At 44.4% G+C, this 20,248-nt stretch overlaps 1 protein-coding gene across 3 annotated transcripts in view; it reads right to left on the reverse strand.

Moving 5' to 3' along the window:
• LOC147419240 (protein PELOTA 1-like) overlaps nucleotides 1-20,248 on the reverse strand; it is a 33,943-nt gene that overhangs the window by 12,638 nt on the left and 1,057 nt on the right. The window lies entirely within an intron of this gene.

Raw genomic sequence — 20,248 nt, forward strand, 5'->3', positions numbered from 1 at the left:
CGGGGATTAGATTCTATGTACACTGAGATGTACACTTTCAGCTTGTATTGCTGACTCCACCATTTGCTGCAAAGTATCTTGCAGATGCGTCTACAAAATTCGGGCAAAAGTCCTTCATTGAATTTCTTCATCTTTCCTTCCTCAAGAGAGGGTCAAGAGTGGAGCTACCTTGGCAAGAGTGAACCTGTTAAGTGCAGCGGAATGAATGTTGTTTTTTTCTCAAGATTAGTGATCTTTATTGCTCAAGGTTCCTTTTAGTTCTTAGGGAAAGAGAAAGCTTTCCGTCTTGTAGAGTGCTGTGGTCACGAACAAAGTGAGTGGATGTTGTGCGTGCAAGTGAATGAGACTGAGAGAAGAAGAGAGAAGAGATACGACACAGAGAGGTTTGTAAAACCCTCCTCCGAAGGCCCCACCCTCGTCGGTGAGAGTGGTCTACTTGATTGCACAAATGCGTACAATGCAGATGCAATGGACTATGCAACTTGGTCTATGCCAATGATGACGACGGTGACGTCGACGGCGACTTGGGCTGAAATCTGAGATCTTCTAGATGCTGAATTTCTAGGGCTGTTTCAAGGCTGAAAATGGTTGTTTTGCTGCTGCTTTCATGGCTGAAATTGAGGGCTTTGCCGGGGTCTTTGCTAAAGGTGAAATCGCTGATGTTCTTGCTCCATAAAGCTGCGTTTTAGGCTGATTGTACTTGCTGGAAAAAACGCTGGAAAAACACTGCCAAGGCTGAGTTTGCTAGCGTTAGTGCTGGGCTGAAAACGCTGGGAAGAGCAGCAATGTCTGGCGTTAGTAAAAACGCCCAGGCTGAGGTTGGGAGTCGTGGGAAAAAACGCCAAGATGGGAGTGATGATGGCGATGACTGCTTGGGAGGAATGTTGGGAATCTCGTGTTGCCGCGGTAACTGCAAGAGGAAACGCCGGCGGAGGTCTTTATCCAAAACGCTAGGCTCTGGGGGGTACTGCTGAGAAGTGTCCTGTTGAGCGGAAAGCTCCTGCTGCCTCTTCTGCCAAAAAGTGTGAACTTTGGTTTGCTTATATATTAACTTAGTAAAATTGCCCTACCTACTTTTGTAGGAAAGTCACTTAAAAATAATAAGTGAAAATCCCAATAAATAGGAAAATAGGCTAAATGCAATGGAAAATTCCCCTAACTGATGCGAATGGATTCTGATGGAAATTCCGATGATCATGCTGTGTGCAACCGGAGGATATGCATCTATGCTAAGTGACTGGGCATGCACGGTCTACGAATAGACTCACAAAAGTGTCAGATCACTGCTAATCTAGACTTGACTAAACTGACTGAACCCTGCTGTGGTGTAGCTTGTCCACCATGGACACATACGGTTGGGATGTGTCACGTGACATCCCCTCCTTTTCAAAGTGAGGTACTGGTACCGAACTGTATGGCGTCGAGGGAGATCGCCAACAGCATCCGGAATCCTGAAAGAGACTCTTCGCCGGCCCACGCTGTGTGGTTCGAGAGGTACTTTAACTTCATAAAGGTCTGCAACGCTTGCTTCTTTGGGCCGCGTCGAAAGCGACACAAAGTCTTCTGAATCTCCTTTCTTGCTTCAACTGCGTCTAGAGTCCTGCTTCTTTCGTCTTCAAGAATCTCCATGGCTGAAAATTCTTGAAACCATCTCCAACACAAAACCATGAACATACCCATTTCATGTGAAGTGAAGGAAAAAATTCTTGTCTTCTCTAAAGACTGTGTATGCAATGTAGATGAACATAGAGACGGAATGACAACCCGTTCATCAAACACATGCAAACAATGCGATCGAATCTTTTTTGTTTGATCGAAATCAATCAACTGTGGCAAATCACAATGGAAATGCCCATGCTTGGTGCTCATACTATCATGTGCTCTTTTGGAAACTGTGTCATTCCAAGGAAGAGACGTGGAATGTGATTTCCTGACATACAAACTTTTCAACTTTTCATGAACAATCCGCATACATTCGTGCTCATCCATGAGAGAAACGTGCTCAACATACAATATGTCTTGCCTAGGAAAAGGGATCACATAATGATGTTGACTAAAATACAGGAAACCTTCACGAATGAAACACTCGAACAATGCGTGTGTATCAATCATGCGAACACATAATACTTCCTGTGATGGTTCTTGAGACCTAGGCACAAGAGCCAAGATCTGTGCTTCCTGAAGGGGTTCTTCTTGAGTGGGTTCTTTCTGAGGGGGTTCCGTTGACTAGGCTCGAGAGCCAAGATCGATCCTTCGTGATCTATCGAATCTTCTTGTGGGGGATCTGTGGACCTTGACTCGAAAGCCAAGATCGATTCGTCGTGATTGATCGAATCTACAACGAGGTTAGCTTCGCTAGAAAAAGCATCAACTAACACATCATCCTTGTTAACAATCACATCATCTTCATGCAACTCATCATGCTTGTGAGAAATCACATCTTGATCATGCAAATCATCATGCTTGTCATTGGCATCCAAATCATCATGCTTAGCAATATCATTCAAATCATCATGATCTTTGTCATCCAAATCATCATGCTGATCATTGTCATTCAAATCATCATGCAAATCATTGTCAATCAAATCATCATCATGCTTCACACAATCATGCAAATCCTGTGTGTCATGCTTGGGAGAAGAAGAGACTGAGAGAGTCTCCTTTTCCCGATCTTGTTGCATTTGAGCCTGTATTCGAGAAAAGAGTCGCAACATCTCTTGCCTTATTGCTTTGTTCTCGCGATCAAACTTGGCTTGCATTTCTTTGTTCTCGCGATCAAATTCTGCTTCTCTTGCTTTGGCTTCCAAGCGTGCTTGCTCCCTCTCACGCGCTATGGCTGCCATTCTTTCTTGGTACTGTCGCTCTATGGCTGCCATGTCTTCTTCGTAGGCTTTTCTTTCTGCTTCTCTTTCTAGGTCTAACTCCTCCATAGGAGTTCATGCAATCTTTGTCGTAGATGGGGAAGGGTCGGAAAAACCTCCTGGTGGGGAAAATTCTTCTTCGCCTCTCTCATGCTCATCACTTCCAAGCGAAGTATCCAATCCGCTTCGAGTGATGATCATTCTGCAATCGTGGGTTCTTGTGGGTTCTTGGGTTCTTGGGTTCTTAAGTCCATGAGGAACTTGGGTTCTTGGGGGTCTTGGGTTCTTAAGTTCACGAGGAACTTGAGGTTCTTGAGGTTCTTGAGGTCCTTGATTCGTGAGAATCTAGGGTTCTTAAGGTTCTAGAGTCTTGAGGATCTTGGGTTCTTGAGGTTTTCTTTCGCTTGCAAATCACGTTGGAGAAGGATCTTCTCTTCACCCGAGTTCTACCCTTTTCTGCGGGCACACCCCATGGCGGCCTTGCGCTCACACCAAGGTTGCTTTTTCCCACCTCACGTCGATTGGCCGGCCGCTAAGTGCACGGTCCGCTCTCAATGAGTGAAAAGAGACACAAGGGGAGGCTAGACAAGCCCTTCTTTCTTGGGATTCCTGTCACTCTTCAACAAAACACGATTAGGAATCGCCATGCCCAAGTAAACTTGGGTTCGTGCGATCGCAACAAGCAAACAAAAAATTCTTGTGGTTCTTCCCTTGAGTAATGCAGAACACTTCCAAAGCTCTGATACCAATGTTAGGTGCAACGGAATGAATGTTGTTTTTTTCTCAAGATTAGTGATCTTTATTGCTCAAGGTTCCTTTTAGTTCTTAGGGAAAGAGAAAGCTTTCCGTCTTGTAGAGTGTTGTGGTCACGAACAAAGTGAGTGGATGTTGTGCGTGCAAGTGAATGAGACTGAGAGAAGGAGAGAGAAGAGATACGACACCGAGAGGTTTGTAAAACCCTCCTCCGAAGGCCCCACTCTCGTCGGCGAGAGTGGTCTACTTGATTGCACAAATGCGTACAATGCAGATGCAATGGACTATGCAACTTGGTCTATGCCGATGACGACGACGGTGACGACGACAGCGACTTGGGCTGAAATCTGAGATCTTCTAGATGCTGAATTTCTGGGACTGTTTCAAGGCTGAAAATGGTTGTTTTGCTGCTGCTTTCATGGCTGAAATTGAGGGCTTTGCCGGGGTCTTTGCTGAAGGTGAAATCGCTGATGTTCTTGCTCCATAAAGCTGCGTTTTAGGCTGATTGTACTTGCTGGAAAAAACGCTGGAAAAACACTGCCAAGGCTGAGTTTGCTAGCGTTAGTGCTGGGCTGAAAACGCTGGGAAGAGCAGCAATGTCTGGCGTTAGTAAAAACGCCCAGGCTTAGGTTGGGAGTCGTGGGAAAAAACGCCAAGATGGGAGTGATGATGGCGATGACTGCTTGGGAGGAATGCTGGGAATCTCGTGTTGCCCCGGTAACTGAAAGAGGAAACGCCGGCGGAGGTCTTTATCCAAAACGCTAGGCTCTGGGGGGTACTGCTGAGAAGTGACCTGTTGAGCGGGAAGCTCCTGCTGCCTCTTCTGCCAAAAAGTGTGAACTTTGGTTTGCTTATATATTAACTTAGCAAAATTGCCCTACCTACTTTTGTAGGAAAGTCACTTAAAAATAATAAGTGAAAATCCCAATAAATAGGAAAATAGGCTAAATGCACTGGAAAATTCCCCTAATTGATGCGAATGGAAATTCCCCTAATCCCTCAAGTCCAAAGGGAAATCAATGACTTTATTCTATCCACGTAATCTGTGACAAAGGAGCGGAGTAACCCCCTCTTGTTCAGTCCTGTCTACACTAGATTCAACCCGCTGATCTGTGGGAACTCTTGGAACAGCCACAGCTAGACCAAAAGCATCGAGGTAAAGTTCCAAATCTGAGGAGTATCTGCTAGGTCCTCCTCCTCCACCCACTTCGCATTCAATGTCGGATGGTTCTTAACTAAGAACCACCGTTCACTTTACCTTTCTCTTTCCTGTCTTGGAAAGATAGTATCTGTTCCGGAACGAGTATCTTCTCGCTCTTTTTCATTTCAGGTTTATCCGGGAGCTATCACTGCTTCAGAGCCTTCATCATCATCTCATTCATGATCGTGTTATATGCTCACAAATAGCAAATCCTTCCATACAACATTGGTTTCATCCAAAAATTCAAAATCATCTTCCAAAAAAGTCTTAGTTCATAAATTCATACAACAAAATAATGCTAATTCATCCATAATGTTCTATCTGAAATTTGTTCTGGAACGAATATCTCCTGGTCCTGCTGTATTTTCAATCTATCAATCATCCTTATTCTTTTGCCTTGTTGGGGCACCGTGCAGCGATATGTCCTTGTTCTCCACATTCAAAACACTTTCCTGCTTTGATATATTCATCTTTCTGGTCTTCTGTCAGTCGAGATCGTGTATCTGTCTGTCATATGTTTTTGTTCTGACTTGTCAAAGGTTTATCTAGTGGGTAAGTCAAGTTACTCGAATGCATAGCGAATCCCCACTTAGCATGTCCCATCAATTGTTGAATGGACTCTGACTTCTTCTCTAGGCAATAGTTTCGAATTTGTTTGGGGAGTCCACAACAAAACCTCTCAATCTGCTCCTTACAACTGATCTTCTTGAGGTTGGAAGGAAAGTATCCCAAAATCTTTCACAGTAATCATCCAAAGTGTCACCCCTGGTCATCCGAAGGTGGTTCCAATCGATTCTCACATCTCGTTCGTACTCTTGAGTGAGCCGTGAAGAAATAAAGAGTTTCTTGAACTCCAACCACAGGAGGAGATTCTTGAAATAAAGAGATTCTGTTTTGGTTGACACCGGAGGATTGGAGGCAAGAGATACAGGCAAGACGGCGCAGACAGATTGGTCTAGCCTTTCCTTAACTCAAAGATTATTCACAGTGCAAACTTCTCAGTCTGGCTTCCCTTCTTCATACAGGATGATTACGATGCAAACAGCTTGGTCTGACCACACCTCTTCTCAGAGGCCTTTCACAATGCAGATTGTTGAGTCTAGCTTTCCCCTCGTCTTGGATTATCCTACCTTAATTTCTCACAGGACACCATCAGATGGTGGTTCGTGCGGTCTATCAGTGACTGCTACAGCTTACGGTAGCTTCTACAATGCAAACTGTTTAGTCCGACTTTCCCTGATTCGGAGGACGATTACGGCACAAATTGCTACATCTGGCCTTCCTAGAGTTTTAGATAGCTTAGCCACCTGGCCACCTTGGGTTGCAGGTTCATGCACTAACAGGCTTCCAATCATGCTCATGAAGGTTCCTGAGCTTCCTCATTTTCTCCAGACAATTTGACTACAGATCCTATTGGGCAGGACACTTGTAGGTCTATTGGCACTTCTTTTACGACAAGGAGTTGTTTTCACACTCGATTCGGGACCTTCACGCAGTATCTTCACCTTGTATCGGCGGAGTACAGCAGTTTGCTACACTGCTCGTGACAGCACTTTACCATGGAGATTTCTCGGAGGTTGGGACACCCTAGACTGCTGCAAGAATAGCAGCAGACATCTTCATCATTTGCCTCACATCTTCTGCTTCATGCGGTTTGTTCAGCATCAGGTGCTGAGAGGGGGTGTTAAGGCTTACACCACTTTGCTGCTTCACAGGTCTAGGGCATGCATGTACGGCTAGTGTGCCTCTGGGCTGGCCACCCTTTGCATATGCATTTAGTCTGCACTTTTCGTCCACCCACTTCTAGGCCGGCCGCCCACCTTGTCGGGGCGCCCTCATATAATATCATTTTTTTGTTGGGTCATGGGGATTTTTATCAGGCCTTGCCCTACCTCCCTTGGGCACCTATTTATGGGGCCAGAGGGGTACCCACTTCCCAAATATCTAGTTGTTGTATTGGGTCTTTTGCTCATGGTGGTCATGGGGGGCTGATCGCTCCCTCTTCACCATATCTTGAGTTTGTGATCTACTGTCTCTCTCACTCGTCTCCTCTCTCACGCTTCCGCACACGCACACTCACAAAGACAGCGGTAAAGCAGTGGAAGGCAAACAATCCACAACTTTTGGAGAGGGCGACTCAAGAGAGAATGGCTATCGCAAAACGAGAAAAGCAAAAAGCCCAGCTCAACATGCGGTCAGACAGATTTATGGGGAGAGAAACTGTTTTCCTTGAAGCAATTGATGACTTGTGTTCGTCTCACGAAAGGCGAGGTTTCTAGAATGCTCATTATGGAAATCCTCAAGACGAAGCATGTGATCATTTTGCTAGGCATATGGAAGACGAGCAACTTGAATTTGGAAATGCTTATTGACACACAAAGAATAATCTTCGTTGTACAATTCTTTTTGATGGATTGAGTTCAGTGAGCCGCCTAGAAGACTATGAACTAAGTGTAAAGTTTTCCGTCTTTGATGGCAAACAAGACAAGAAGAAAGCACTCACCCTTAATCAACAATTTGATGCAGCTTTTTTAGGTGGGCACTTCACGAAGGCTTCCAAGATTAAAAAAAAGCAACATCCTTTCTTGAGGGAACTGCTTTGACATGGTGGAACACTTTGCATGAGGTGCAAGGAACATGGTTGGGATTCAAACGGCTTTTTGCTTCATTATGGCTAACTGCAGAATTTGAAGCTAATATCCTCAAGATTTGGAATCATCTCAAGCTCAAGAACAGAGATTCATTCATCCAATACAATCAAATGTACTAGGAGACGTACTATCCAATGGCATGTTTTAGACAAGTTCCGCTTGCATAACATATTGGAAAGTATTGTTGTGGATTTCCTATGAAGCTTAATCACTGCTGTTTGAAGCATAAAAGTAGAAGCATTCAAGAGATGATGCGATATGTAGGAAGACACTATGACTTTCTTTAATGAGAAAGTTCTAATGAAAATTTAACCAAATTAGCTTGACTTCCATAGTTAATGAAAGAACGAGAAAGCAATGCTGAGAAAGGGTGGAACCTTCTGAGCACCTTCAATTATCTCAAATGGCGCCTTCCCCATCGAAGAGTGAACCATGTTATTGTAAGCAAATTCCACCAAAGGCAAAAAAAAATCCCATTGAGTCTTCTGATCAAAGATGTAAGACTTCAATAAATCCTAAACAACTGAATTTGCGATCTCAGATTGCCCATCTGCCTGCGGCGGGTGGAATGATGACGAGAACTGCAACCGCGTGCCAATGTTCTCCAAATAGCCCTCCAAAACAAACTCGTGAATTGGGGATCTCTGTCGGAGACTATTGTCTCAGGCATGCCATGTAATCAAAATATCTATTCAATGAACAATCTCACTAAATGGTCCGGCTTGACTATTTTCTTCACTGGAGTGAAGTGAGCTTGCTTGTAGATCTGTCAATGAATGTCCAAATGCCATCGTGCTCACTCTGTGTCTTCAAGAGATCAAAGATGAAATCCATTGCAATAGTTTCCGAGGGGCGGGTGGGAATGGGTAAAGGCTGTAGTAATCCTTGTCCCTTGTGCCTGTCAAACTTGACCTTCTGGCATACTAAACAACTGCGAACAAAGTCGTCCACGTCCTTCTTGAGTCTCGGCCAACGCTCCACCCCCTTCAAGGTGGTGTTGATGCGCGATGACGCGTAAATGGTGGACACTGGCACTCTGTCAAAACCCTTTCCCTCAACGGCTGTGTAACACAACATTGTTTTCTTCATCAAGTAGCTATCATGTATGGAATATCTTGGCCCTATCTCCCCATTTTGTATCCGAGTAAAAACATCGGTAAAATCCGGATAGGTGGCGTACTCGTCAACCATATCCTCTAAGCTTCTATGATGGGTCGTGGAAATAGTGTTAGGTGCAGCGGAATGAATGTTGTATTTTCTCAAGATTAGTGATCTTTATTGCTCAAGGTTCCTTTTAGTTCTTTAGGGTAAGAGAGAGCTTTCCGTCTTGTAGAGTGCTGTGGTCACGAACAAAGTGAGTGGATTGTGCGTGCAAGTGAATGAGACTGAGAGGAGAGAGAAGAGATACGACACCCGAGAGGTTGTAAAACCCTCCTCCGAAGGCCCCACTCTCGTCAGCAAGAGTGGTCTACTTGATTTGCACAAAGGTGTACAATGCGTATGCAATGGACTGATGCAATGGGACTATGCCGATGACGACGACGATGGTGACGACGGCGACTTGGGCTGAAATCTGGGATCTTCTTGATGCTGAATTTCTGGGACTGTTTCGGTGGCTGAAAATGGGGAACCATCTGCAACCTTTTTGGACTGATCTGCTACCTTTGCTAAGGCCTAAAACCTGCGTTTCGACTGCTGAATTTCTGATCCAAAAATGCTGAAATTTTTAGGGTTTGCTGCGTTTTTAGGGTTTTCTGCGTTTTTAGAGTTTCTGCAGAAAACGCTGAAGGGCTGAATCATGTAAGCTGAGAATCTGCCACAAAAACGCTGAGGGATGCTGGTGGTCTGGCATTAGTAAAACGCTAAAGCTGGGGCTGATTCTGTCGTGGGAAACAAGCGCCAAGAGAGGGAAACTTCAAGGCGATGGTGCTGCGGGGAGTGGCCTCGCCAAGGGAATGGAGAGGGTTCTTGCTGAGAGAGGTTGGGACACCTGTTGCTTGGGGAAGCCTGCTGTGTCTTTGCTCATCTGCCAATTTGTGCTAACTTGGGTTTGCTTATATATTAACTTACCCAATTTGCCCTACTGACTACCCAACAAAAGTCACTTAATAAATAAGTGAAAAATGTCAAAAATAGGGAATAATGGGATAAAGTCATCTGAAAAATCCCCAAACTGACTCTGATGGAATCTGATGGAAATGCTTATGCTTGTGCTTATGCAACCAGAGGATATGCATCTATGCTAAGTGACTGGGCATGCACGGTCTACGAATAGACTCACAAAAGTGCCAGATCACTGCTAATCTAGACTGACTGAACTAACTGAACCCTGTTGTGGTGTAGCTTGTCCACGGACACATAGGGTTGGGATGTGTCAAATGACAAATAGCCAAGACGAGGGGCTTCCGAGACAATGCATCAGCCACTAGTTTTTTTGTCCCTGAACATGGACAATTTGGAAGTGAAACTGTGACATGCTATTAGCAATTAGCCCACCGCATCTACTTTTTTGAAAGCTGCTTCTGTGACAAGAAGTAGCGTAGACTCTGATGATCAGTAAAGACCGTGAAATCGGCTCCGAGTAGATAATGTCGCCATTGTGTAAGAGCATGGATCACTGCCAATAGCTCTTTCTCATAAATCTGTGCTACCAATTCTGGCCTTGAAAACATTCTGCTTTTATAAGCAATCACATGGCCTTCTTGCATCAAGACCGCTCCCAGACTACAACCACAAGCATCACAATAAACTTCGAATGGCTTTTGCAATTCTGGCAAAGCCAACACTCGTCCAGTAGTCAATTTTTCCTTGAGTGTCTGCACTTCAACCATCGACATTTGGGTCAAAAATTTTGCATGCTGGGGATCCTTAGCAAACTGAAGCATCTGCTTTGTGCACTCGTCAACCTGCTGTCTATGTTGCATCTCCATGAGTTCATACTGTGTGGGCCGGGGTGGCCCGTACTCAATCTCTGCTAAGTCGCTTGAATTTTCCGTATTGCCTCCTTCCGCCTCAGCGGTGGCAGAAGGGGTCGACTGATTCTTTTCGGAATCCATAAGTGTCACGAGAAGAAGGATCGCATTTCCCGGTGGAAGAGAAATCGGTCGTGCTCTGATACCATTGTAACAAACTTGGACACCCCAAGTCTAGATTCTGTCGCGACACAAAAGAGATTCACTTCAAAAACACTTAACAAATTCAAGATTCAACACGACCCAGCGTAGTTCCGTGCCAAGAGAAATTGGCTCCAAAGACTAGCACCCCTTTCGGTATTTCTTTTATATTAATCTTTGAGCAAAGTACAACTCCCGCGGGTGCTCGCTCTCAGACTCTGCGTCCAGCTACTCTGAGAAGTGAGACCCTTAAGACTTATTTATTGTTACAAGGGATGCCAAAAGCAGAGCCCCAAAAGCATATAAACTCAAAAGCATCCTGATCCAAAAGCTTCCAGTAATAGCCAGCAGGGCCAAAAGCGGAATTCCGTACAGCTTCTGTACGAACCTCCCACCTTCGAAGTCAGTGCGTTTTGTGGCAGTCTGTACAATAGTCAGCGCAAATCGCGGTCGTCCGTACAGCAGCCACGTCAGCAGGTTCCACCACGCTTTAATTTAATGCGTAGGTGTCCTTTGGCCCCTCGGCAATTGTCCATAAGTTGGAAACAACTTATCAAGTGATCATGCCACGTCATCAGTTTGTGACAACAAATGTGCATCGATTATCGTGCACTCAACAAGATTACAATCAAGAATAGGCTTCATATACCCAAGATTGACGACATCCTTGATCGATGTCACAAACTGCTGACGTGTCAAAGTCCTGAAAAATGGAGCCAAACTTACAGATGCCGGCCGAGGGGCCTAAACCCTAAAAAGAACGAGTAACAGAAGAAGTCCTCCCAACTTATGGGGACCCCGTCCGATGGGGTCCCAAGTGATATAAAGGAAATAAAGCAGGACCCACACACACACACAAGAATTGCGTAGCTGCTGATGACGTGGCAGATTTTCGAAAATATGGCCGATGACGTGGCAGGCTGTACGGATTTCCACGTTTTGCGTTGACTGATGCATAGTAACAGGGGATGCCATTTTTCGGGCTTCCCGTCCCCACTTTTCCATCCCCACTTGCCGTCCCGTCCTCTTTTTTACACTAAAAATCCATTTGAGCCTCGTTCCCCGTCCCGGAATGCGTCCCTTGTGACTATGGGTTGATGACGTGGCAAGCTATACGGATTTTCGTAAATTACGCTCGCAGCTTTTGGCATTGCTTTTGGGACCACAAGCTTTTGAGTTTGAAGGCTTTTCATGTAAACTGCTTTTGGGACCTAGGGCCCTTAAATATGAGGTTAGGGCTCATTCTCAGGCATGCTTCCTGGAGAAGGTGCAGAATCTGGAGTACCAGCTTGTACTGTGTTGATGCAATATAAAGAAATACCGAAAGGGACGCCAAGGTTTGGGGCCAACACTCTTTGGGGTGGAATTCCGCCACTCCGTGTCGCATGTCGTCTCTCTCTTTCAGTTCAGTTGTTATTGAAGAGGTAAAAGTATGTTCAGTCTGTTATGTTCTTTTGGCACGTGGTGCGCATCTTGTGACAGTGGGCCCATACACAAACTGCTGACGTGTCAAAGCGCTGAAGAATGGAGCAAACTTACAGATGCCGACCGAGGGGCCTAAACCCTAAGAAGAACAAGTAACAGAAGAAGTCCTCCCAACTTATGGGGACCCCGTCCAATGGGGCCCCAAGTGACATAAAAGAAATAAAGCAGGACCCACACACACACACACACAAACACACACACACACACAAGAATTGCGTAGCTACTGATGACGTGACAGATTTTCAAAAATTACGTTGACTGATGGCGTGGCAAGCTGTACGGATTTTCGTAAATTATGCCGGCAGCTTTTGGCATTGCTTTTGGGACCAGAAGCTTTTGAGTTTGAAGGCTTTTCATGTAAACTGCTTTTGGGGCCTAGGGCCTTTTTTTATGAGGTTAAGGCTCATTCTCTAGCATGCTTCCTGGAGAAGGTGCAGAGTCTGGAGTATCGGCTTGTACTGTGTTGATGCAATATAAAGAAATACCGAAAGGGGCGTCAAGATTTGGGGCCACACTCTCTGGGGTGGAATTCCGCCACTCTGTGTCGCGTGTCGCCTCTCTTTCAATTCAGTTGTTATTGAAGTGCTAAAAGTCTGTTCAGTCTGTTCTTTTCTATTGGCACGTGGTGCCCGTCTTGTGACAATCGACTTCAAGGATCAAGTCATTTTGGCAGGATTGACCTTAAAAGTGGCTACCATCACACCCAGATTGCTCCTGAGGATGATCATGAGACAACATTCCGTACCGCTTTTGGACTCTGTGAGTTTTTAGTGCCTTTCTGCGCGTTAAAAACAGATGGTGAATCACAATAGCACACTTCAACTTGAAAAGAAAGAGAGAGAGAGAGAGAGAGAGAGAGACCAAACACGACATAGGAAGACCGATTTCCTTCCCTAGAAACGTTGGCCCTCGAGACCACCGCCCCCGAAAGGGTATTTCTTTTATGTTGCAAAAGATGAAAATGCAAGTTGTTGTCACAAGTGCTCAAGGCCTTCTTGATCTTCACAAGTGCTCAAGCCTTCGTCATCTTCAAGAAATGCTCAAAGAGAGAGATCGTCCAAAAACTAATGATGGTACAAATGCCCCCAAGAGGTCTTCATATAGGCACTAGCCTAACCTTTTGGGTACCCCTATCCAACCTTTGGCTTTTCAATTGTCTGACCTTTGGCTTTTCAATTATCCAATCTTTTATCTTATGAAAAGAAAGGCGCCTCACTTTTAGGGCTGATTTGTACACGCCGCCAGCTAGGTATAACGGATGGAGTCCGTATGCCTGCCCTTATTATCCACCTCCCGGGCTGACACAAAATCAGCCCAAGGACTTTAAAGATGATGGATCTACGATAAAAATTTTCACCTTTTCAGGAGTGAAAGATCAGAAGAAAGCTTTACAATTCCAACAACAATTCAACAATATTTATGGTATGGGGAACTACACGGAAGAATCAAGAATCTCTCGAGCCACTACTTTTCTCAAAGACAATGCGATGCACTGGTGGAGTTCTATAGCTACCAAGCCTCACGCTCCAAGGACTTGGCAAGCTTTCGGGAATATTTTTGCTTAGAGTTACATGATATAATAGACTTGGACACCCCAAGCCAAAGATCAAGAGCAACACACGAATAGAAACTAAAAATGAATGAATTGAACTTGGATAGAGAGAGAGAGAGAGAGAGAGAGAGAGAGAGAAGAGGAGATTCAATACGGAACGGGGGAGTTCTGTTCCCAGATGCACTGACCCAAAGACTTGCGCCCCTTCCGGTATTTCTTTATTATTGCTTTGCAAAGGTACAACCCCCCAAGGGTCCAACTCTCCGAGACTACGTTCATATCCTCTACAAGGAGTGCCCAAGGGGCTCTTAGAAAGCTACATAGGATGCCCAAAAGCAAAGCCCCAAAAACTCTAGTCCAAAAGCACTGGATACCAAAAGCATGCGCCAAAAATTGCCAAAATCAGCCACTACAACTCCAAAAATCCGTACAGTTGTGCCACATCACCATGCAACGCAAATCACGAAAATCTGCCCAGCCCTCATGCTTTTGTCTTTTTAGGGTTTTAGGCCCTTTGGCCGGTGCTCTTCAAGTTGGTAGGATTAGGTTTGGCCACATATTCTAGGTTCCATCAGATCTTCTGAGTAAAGACTTTTTAAACCCCTTGTCCTCTCGGCCAATTCCTCGAGTTGGGCACGCCATGTCACAAACTTGTGACATACCCATCTCTTGAAAGAATTGTATTCACCCTCGATTAAGCTTGCAAAAATAGCCAAAGAACAGAAACTAGCTCAATAGACATTGACTCTATGTACTCAAGCAAGCTCCACAAATCCAGCACCTCTACAAAGACGTTAGTCATTGATCACATTACATTTTCGTCGAGGGTCTCAAATACAAATCATGATTATTGTAACATATTTAGCAATCACATCTAGACCACGCTTATCTTTTCTCGAATGTCTTGATCTACTAAATCTTGGCACACTATTAGATTCATATCCTTTTCACATTTCAAGCAAACTGTGACAGGTTGTAGGGTTAGGGTTTTTGCCTTGAGGTCATAGACACATCAGATCAATGCGTTCGTTTGGCCCGCCCCAAACCTACTCCCCCTAGAAAGGTGGTCCATGCCAATCTCTTGGTCAAAGCCGGAATCATCCACGCCGTGATCAATTTCCCATGTGATAATTGCATCTGAATGTCATTTGCATGATGCCAAGAACATCTAAGTGACCTTCGGGTCTTGAGCTAACTTGACTAAGTTTTGCAGGAACCGGCCGAGAGGCCTATCTTAGAAGAAGAAGAAGAAACAGAAGCTTTCCGAAAAAGTTCCGTCGAGGGGCCTTACCTAATAAAAAAGGGACCAACAAACACACACATAGTCATCAAATTGCGTAAAAGATTGTTGACGTGGCAAGCTGTATAGCACCCTGGTCCCCCGCTAATTGCGCTGACAAGCGGCATTGCTGTTTGGAAATCCTGCTTTTTACGCTAGCTGTGGGCAGATTTTACGTGAGCTTGTTGGAGCAAGAGCTTTTAGGATTAAGTGCTTTTAGGACCTACGCTTTTGGGGGCCCTGCTTTTGGCATCCCTTGTACTCAAAGTGCCCAGGGCCACTCCTCAAGAGCATCTAGACGTAGAGTCAAAGCAAGTCAGGCCCTCGGGAGTTGTACTTTGCAAATCAATAATAAAGAAATACCGAAAGGGGAGCCAATGGGGCCAATACATCTTGGCTCGGAACTCTGCCGAGTCATGTCGTCCACTCTCTCTTTTATTCAAGCGTTTTGAAGTGCTAAAGTGTTGCCAAGTTAGTAGATTGCAGTTATCTTTGTGTTTCCGTCCAACCCCTCACCAAAAGTGATTACAGTGGTATGAAAGCAGAGCTTGCTCCCTTGCCCTCTCCAAACCGGAGCACAACCTATCGACATGGACGGAACACCAAGAGATCACACTGTCGGAGCAACAAAAACACAGACCAACGGATGGCAGGATTGACTTGGAAGCTTTGCACAACTAGTTAAGCACCTCGAATCCCCTGTTGACTCCATTATGCCACCCCAACCTTCTCAAGCTTACTCTTCTCTTCCACCTAACCCTTCTTGAAATTACCCAATTACCACTTCACGGCAGAACACTGGAGATGTCTCTCAATTTCTAGGAGGCATTTTCAAAAATATGGCCTCAAAAGAACGACCATGTATAGCTTCCGAAGTACCCTGAACGTTGCCCATTCCACTGCCCTATGTCCCACCACCCCCTACTGCACCTACCTATTCACTAGATGGGCACCATCATCATTATTATTATTACTCAGCACATTAGGTGCCAGATTCGGGTCCAAAACCCTTCAAGGATGGTGGTGCTACAGTTAAATTTTTCACCTTCTCAGGCATCCAAGATTCGCTCTTAAGTTCTTACAACGGTTTGACGTCCTGTTCAATAATGGAAATTTACAGAAGAATCCAAGTTGCTACGAGTTAACTCTTTTCTTAAAGATAGTGCTTTGACATGGTGGGCTGCCCTAACCAAGAAACCGGACAGTCCAAATGTCACAAGACAAGCACCACGTGCCAATAGAAAAGAACAGACTGAACAGACTTTTAGCACTTCAATAACAACTAAACTGAAAGAGAGAGAGCACACGCGACACGGAGTGGCAGAATTCCACCCTAGAGAGTGTTGGCCCCAAACCTTGGCGCCCCTTTCGGTATTTCTTTATATTGCATCAACACGGTACAAGCCGGTACACACTCTGCACCTTCTCCCAGAAGAGTGCCAGAGAATGAGCCCTAGCCTCATATTTAAAGGCCCTAGGCCCAATAGCAGTTTACATGGAAGCCTTTAACTTAAAAGCATCTGGTACAAAAAGTAGTCATGAGTGATTTACGAAAATCCGTACAGTTCTGCCACGTCAGCACAACCAGTACAATCTGCGAAAATCTGTACAGTTTGCCACGTCAGCAATGCAAAATTAGGAAATCCGTACGATTCTACCACGTCGTCAGCTCCACGTGCGTGTGTGAGTGTGTGGGTCTTGCTTTATTTTGTCCTCGTGTCACTTGGGCCCCATCGGACGGGGTCCATAAGTTGATAGGAACTTCTTCTTCGTCTGCTTATTCTTAGGGTTTAGGCCCCTCAGCCGAGATCTGCACAGTGGCTCCGTTCTTCAGTGGCTTGACACGTCAGCAGTTTGTGACACCGAAGACCTCGCATGACTTCAAGCTGGCTTTCAACCCAAGCTTCCTTGATGAGACATTTGAAGTAGATATAATTGCAGCATGGTCCGACGTCAGGATGTACCCCTCGGACACTCCCCATTTACAACCAAAGATTTTGGGACACCTATCTGCCAATTTTTATCTTCCAAGACATTAATTTCGCGGAACAGATTGAGAAGTACATTGTGGGCCTACCCTTTCCATGCGAGATTACTGCATAGGAAAAGTGGTATCAAATACGACAACTTATGTCACATGCAAGAGTTGGCTATCACATTATGAAAAAGGACTAGTATTCCCTAACGTTACCGACCCTTCCTAAAAAAGAAGCCCAAATCCTCGATCATCGCCCAAGATACCCCACAACCACGAACTAATACAATTGCCAACACACCTACTAAACAGCTGACTCCTGAAGAAATGGAACAGTACCAATCATAAGAAAGGCGTTACAAATGTGGCCTTCACGGCCATATTACCTGGGACTACCCCGAAAACCCCAACAATAAAAGATCCCTCCCGTATGAAAGCACAGAAAACAAGAGATCCCGACCCTCATTTCAAATGATTTCTGATTTGGTAAGTGTTCATACCATCGACGCATCCAATGAACCATGTAAAGCTATGGGGAAAGTTAAAGATCAAGATGCCCTTATGCTCTTCAATCCAAGCTCCATGCAAAAGTTCATCTCCCCAGATCTAGCTGCAAGATTAGGTATTGAGGAATACGCCAAGGGGACACAAATTGTAGCACAAATGGCTTATGGGACCTACACATCATCGACACCATTGATTGGATCACTTTGACTTCAAGTTCAGACATTTACAGATCTAGTTGACTTCTATATTATGGATTTGGGAGGATGCGATGTTTTACTAGGAATGCCTTGGTTTTACAAGTATCATGGCCGATTTGATGCAAGAGAACGAACCATCCAATTGAAGCACAAGAACAAAGAGTTGGTGTTGAACTTCGGTAATCAAGCTACTCAAGGAGCGACGGCAAATTAAGAATCACAAATCAAAGGAAAGAAACTATGAATAAAGATTAATGATGAACTGAGAATTCTTTGCACAAATTTATGATTAATAAAGATTATGATTATGACTAAGAACTATGAGCTTGGGTGTGTGCACGCACCACAAGCAAGATCCAATGACCTTTTATAGGCATTGGCTAAGAAACTAGCCATATGATCGATTTTCAGACGCATCGAGGTGTCTCTACAGCTAGCTGTTATGTGTGCAAAACCATCATGACAAAAGAACGCATGATTGAATGATCAATTTTTAGATTTTAAGTTGCATGAATAATTAGAAGTATGAACATTTTTGTATCTTGCAATCGAGGACGATTGCTTTGATTTTAGAAGGCAATATGTGATGGGTTTTAGGGTTAGGGTTTTGCGTTGAGGTCATAGATGCATCGGATCAATACGTTCATTTGGCCCGCCCCAGACTCATTCCCCCTAGAAAGGTTGTCCATATCAATCTCTTGGCCAAAGCCGGAATCCTCTGTGCCGTGATCAATTTCCCCTATGTGCAATTGCATCTGAATGTCATCTGCATGATGCCAAGAACATCTCAGCGACCTTCGAGTCTTGAGCTAACTTAACTCAGTTTTGCGAGAACCGTTTCGATAAAATGAGCAACCCGTTTCCATCTTTGATGACCTTGTTGGTCTTGTTCCCGTTCCCCGTTCTAGGTAATTATGATCTAGGTGCATCAAGAGTTCTGGACTAGATGAGATGGCTACATTGAATGAAACATGGTATTCAATGTGAACTCAACATGTGATTTGTGAAATGCATGCTTTGTGAATGTACTATCTAGGGGGGGGGGGATAGTCATGGGCATGGTTTGTGTAATCACTTCCGGCGAGGGATCCAACGGAAACAGAGAGATAACTGCAATCTACTCACTTGGCAACACTTTAGCACTTCAAAACACTTGAATAAAAGAGAGAGGAGACGACATGATTCGGCGGATATCTGGGCCAATTTCCTGGTAGCTATGACCTAGATCTCTGTGTAATCATCTCATCCTTCCGGAAACTCTTGATGCACTAACATCAGTATCCAGTCATCTCATCCAAATAGAAATCTTGATGCACTAGAATCACCTTCGCACTAAACTATCACATCCAGATCTCGCTGATCTCTAACAGATGTCTAAATGCACTAAGTTCAATCGTTCATCAAATAAAATGCTACAGACATTTCATCTTTCCAACACATACTCTAACAATACACACATGAAAGAGCATGTTCAATCTAGGAAATTTCCAATTCAGTGCACATATTTTCATAAAGTCATTCCCCAAATACTATCAGCCTGTCAGTATCCCTAAAATCTCAAGGAGAAATTAATGGCTTTATTCAATCTAAACAATCTATGACAAAGGAGTGGAGTGGCTTCCCTCTTATGCAGTCCGCATCGCACCATATTCTACCTGCTAATTCATCGGTAACTTTCGAAAACACCGCTAATAATCCAAAATCCTCAAGGTATAGCTCAAAATTGAAGAGAAACCGTGAGGTTCTCTTCCCCCATCCACTTTGCATCGAGAGCCAAAAAATCCTACCCTTAACCAAATTATCAATAAACCGCTCTCATCCTTCAACAATCCCATGAGGAAAGTGGTCATCAAGGTAAAGATGAAGTTATCTTCCGTATCTTGGGGGCGAGTTTTGTATTACCCTCTCTTAGGAGGGATGCAGATTTTTGGTCCAAAATCTTTCATTTGTGTAAAGAGCAAGGTGATCAATGTCTTATGTCAGAGCCTCAAAAGTTACAATGCGTTTAAAAAGTGGGGGATTGTTGGTATGGTTCCTCTATCAAAGTCAAACAATGGCAAGAAGTATATCATTTTGGCTATCGACTATCTCACAAGGCGGGTGGAAGCTCAATCAATTAAGAGGGATGTAGCATGGCTACTTGACTTGGAAAAAAACCTCGACGACCCAATAAATGTTGCTAATGAAGAGACACAAGCATAAAATGGGCGCACTTGAGAAATGGCTTGATAATTGACCCTAGCAGACACATGGTGGGCACTGCCCAAGACCTACACACACATGAGCCTCACAAGGGCGGAGACAACTACAAAGAAGCCTTCTCTCCCTGGATACAAGGAGAATACCATGAGATATCCTCCAAAACTCTAATATTTCTGTAAACATAGTTTACAAATATCATTACACATTTTTTGTTGCCATTTTAAATTTTAAAATGGGAACAAAAATAAGAACAACCCTCTTGCAACACGCTCCCCCGTTCCAAGAACTTGAAACCGCGTTACTTTGAGACTATGCTTAAATTGAGTGGAGTTCAACACACTATAAATGTTGGGATGTTTTACTTTTACTTGCAAAGGTGGCCTCCAAGTCCTATAGGCTATCAGTACCAAATAAAAAATGCATGTGCCTACATAAGCCTTTCATCATCACATTCCATCCAATCATTCAAAAA

The sequence above is a fragment of the Adiantum capillus-veneris genome, chromosome 29 (genome assembly GCF_014529385.1).
Source record: "Adiantum capillus-veneris isolate H3 chromosome 29, ASM1452938v2, whole genome shotgun sequence".
NCBI classification, from domain to species: Eukaryota; Viridiplantae; Streptophyta; class Polypodiopsida; order Polypodiales; family Pteridaceae; genus Adiantum; species Adiantum capillus-veneris.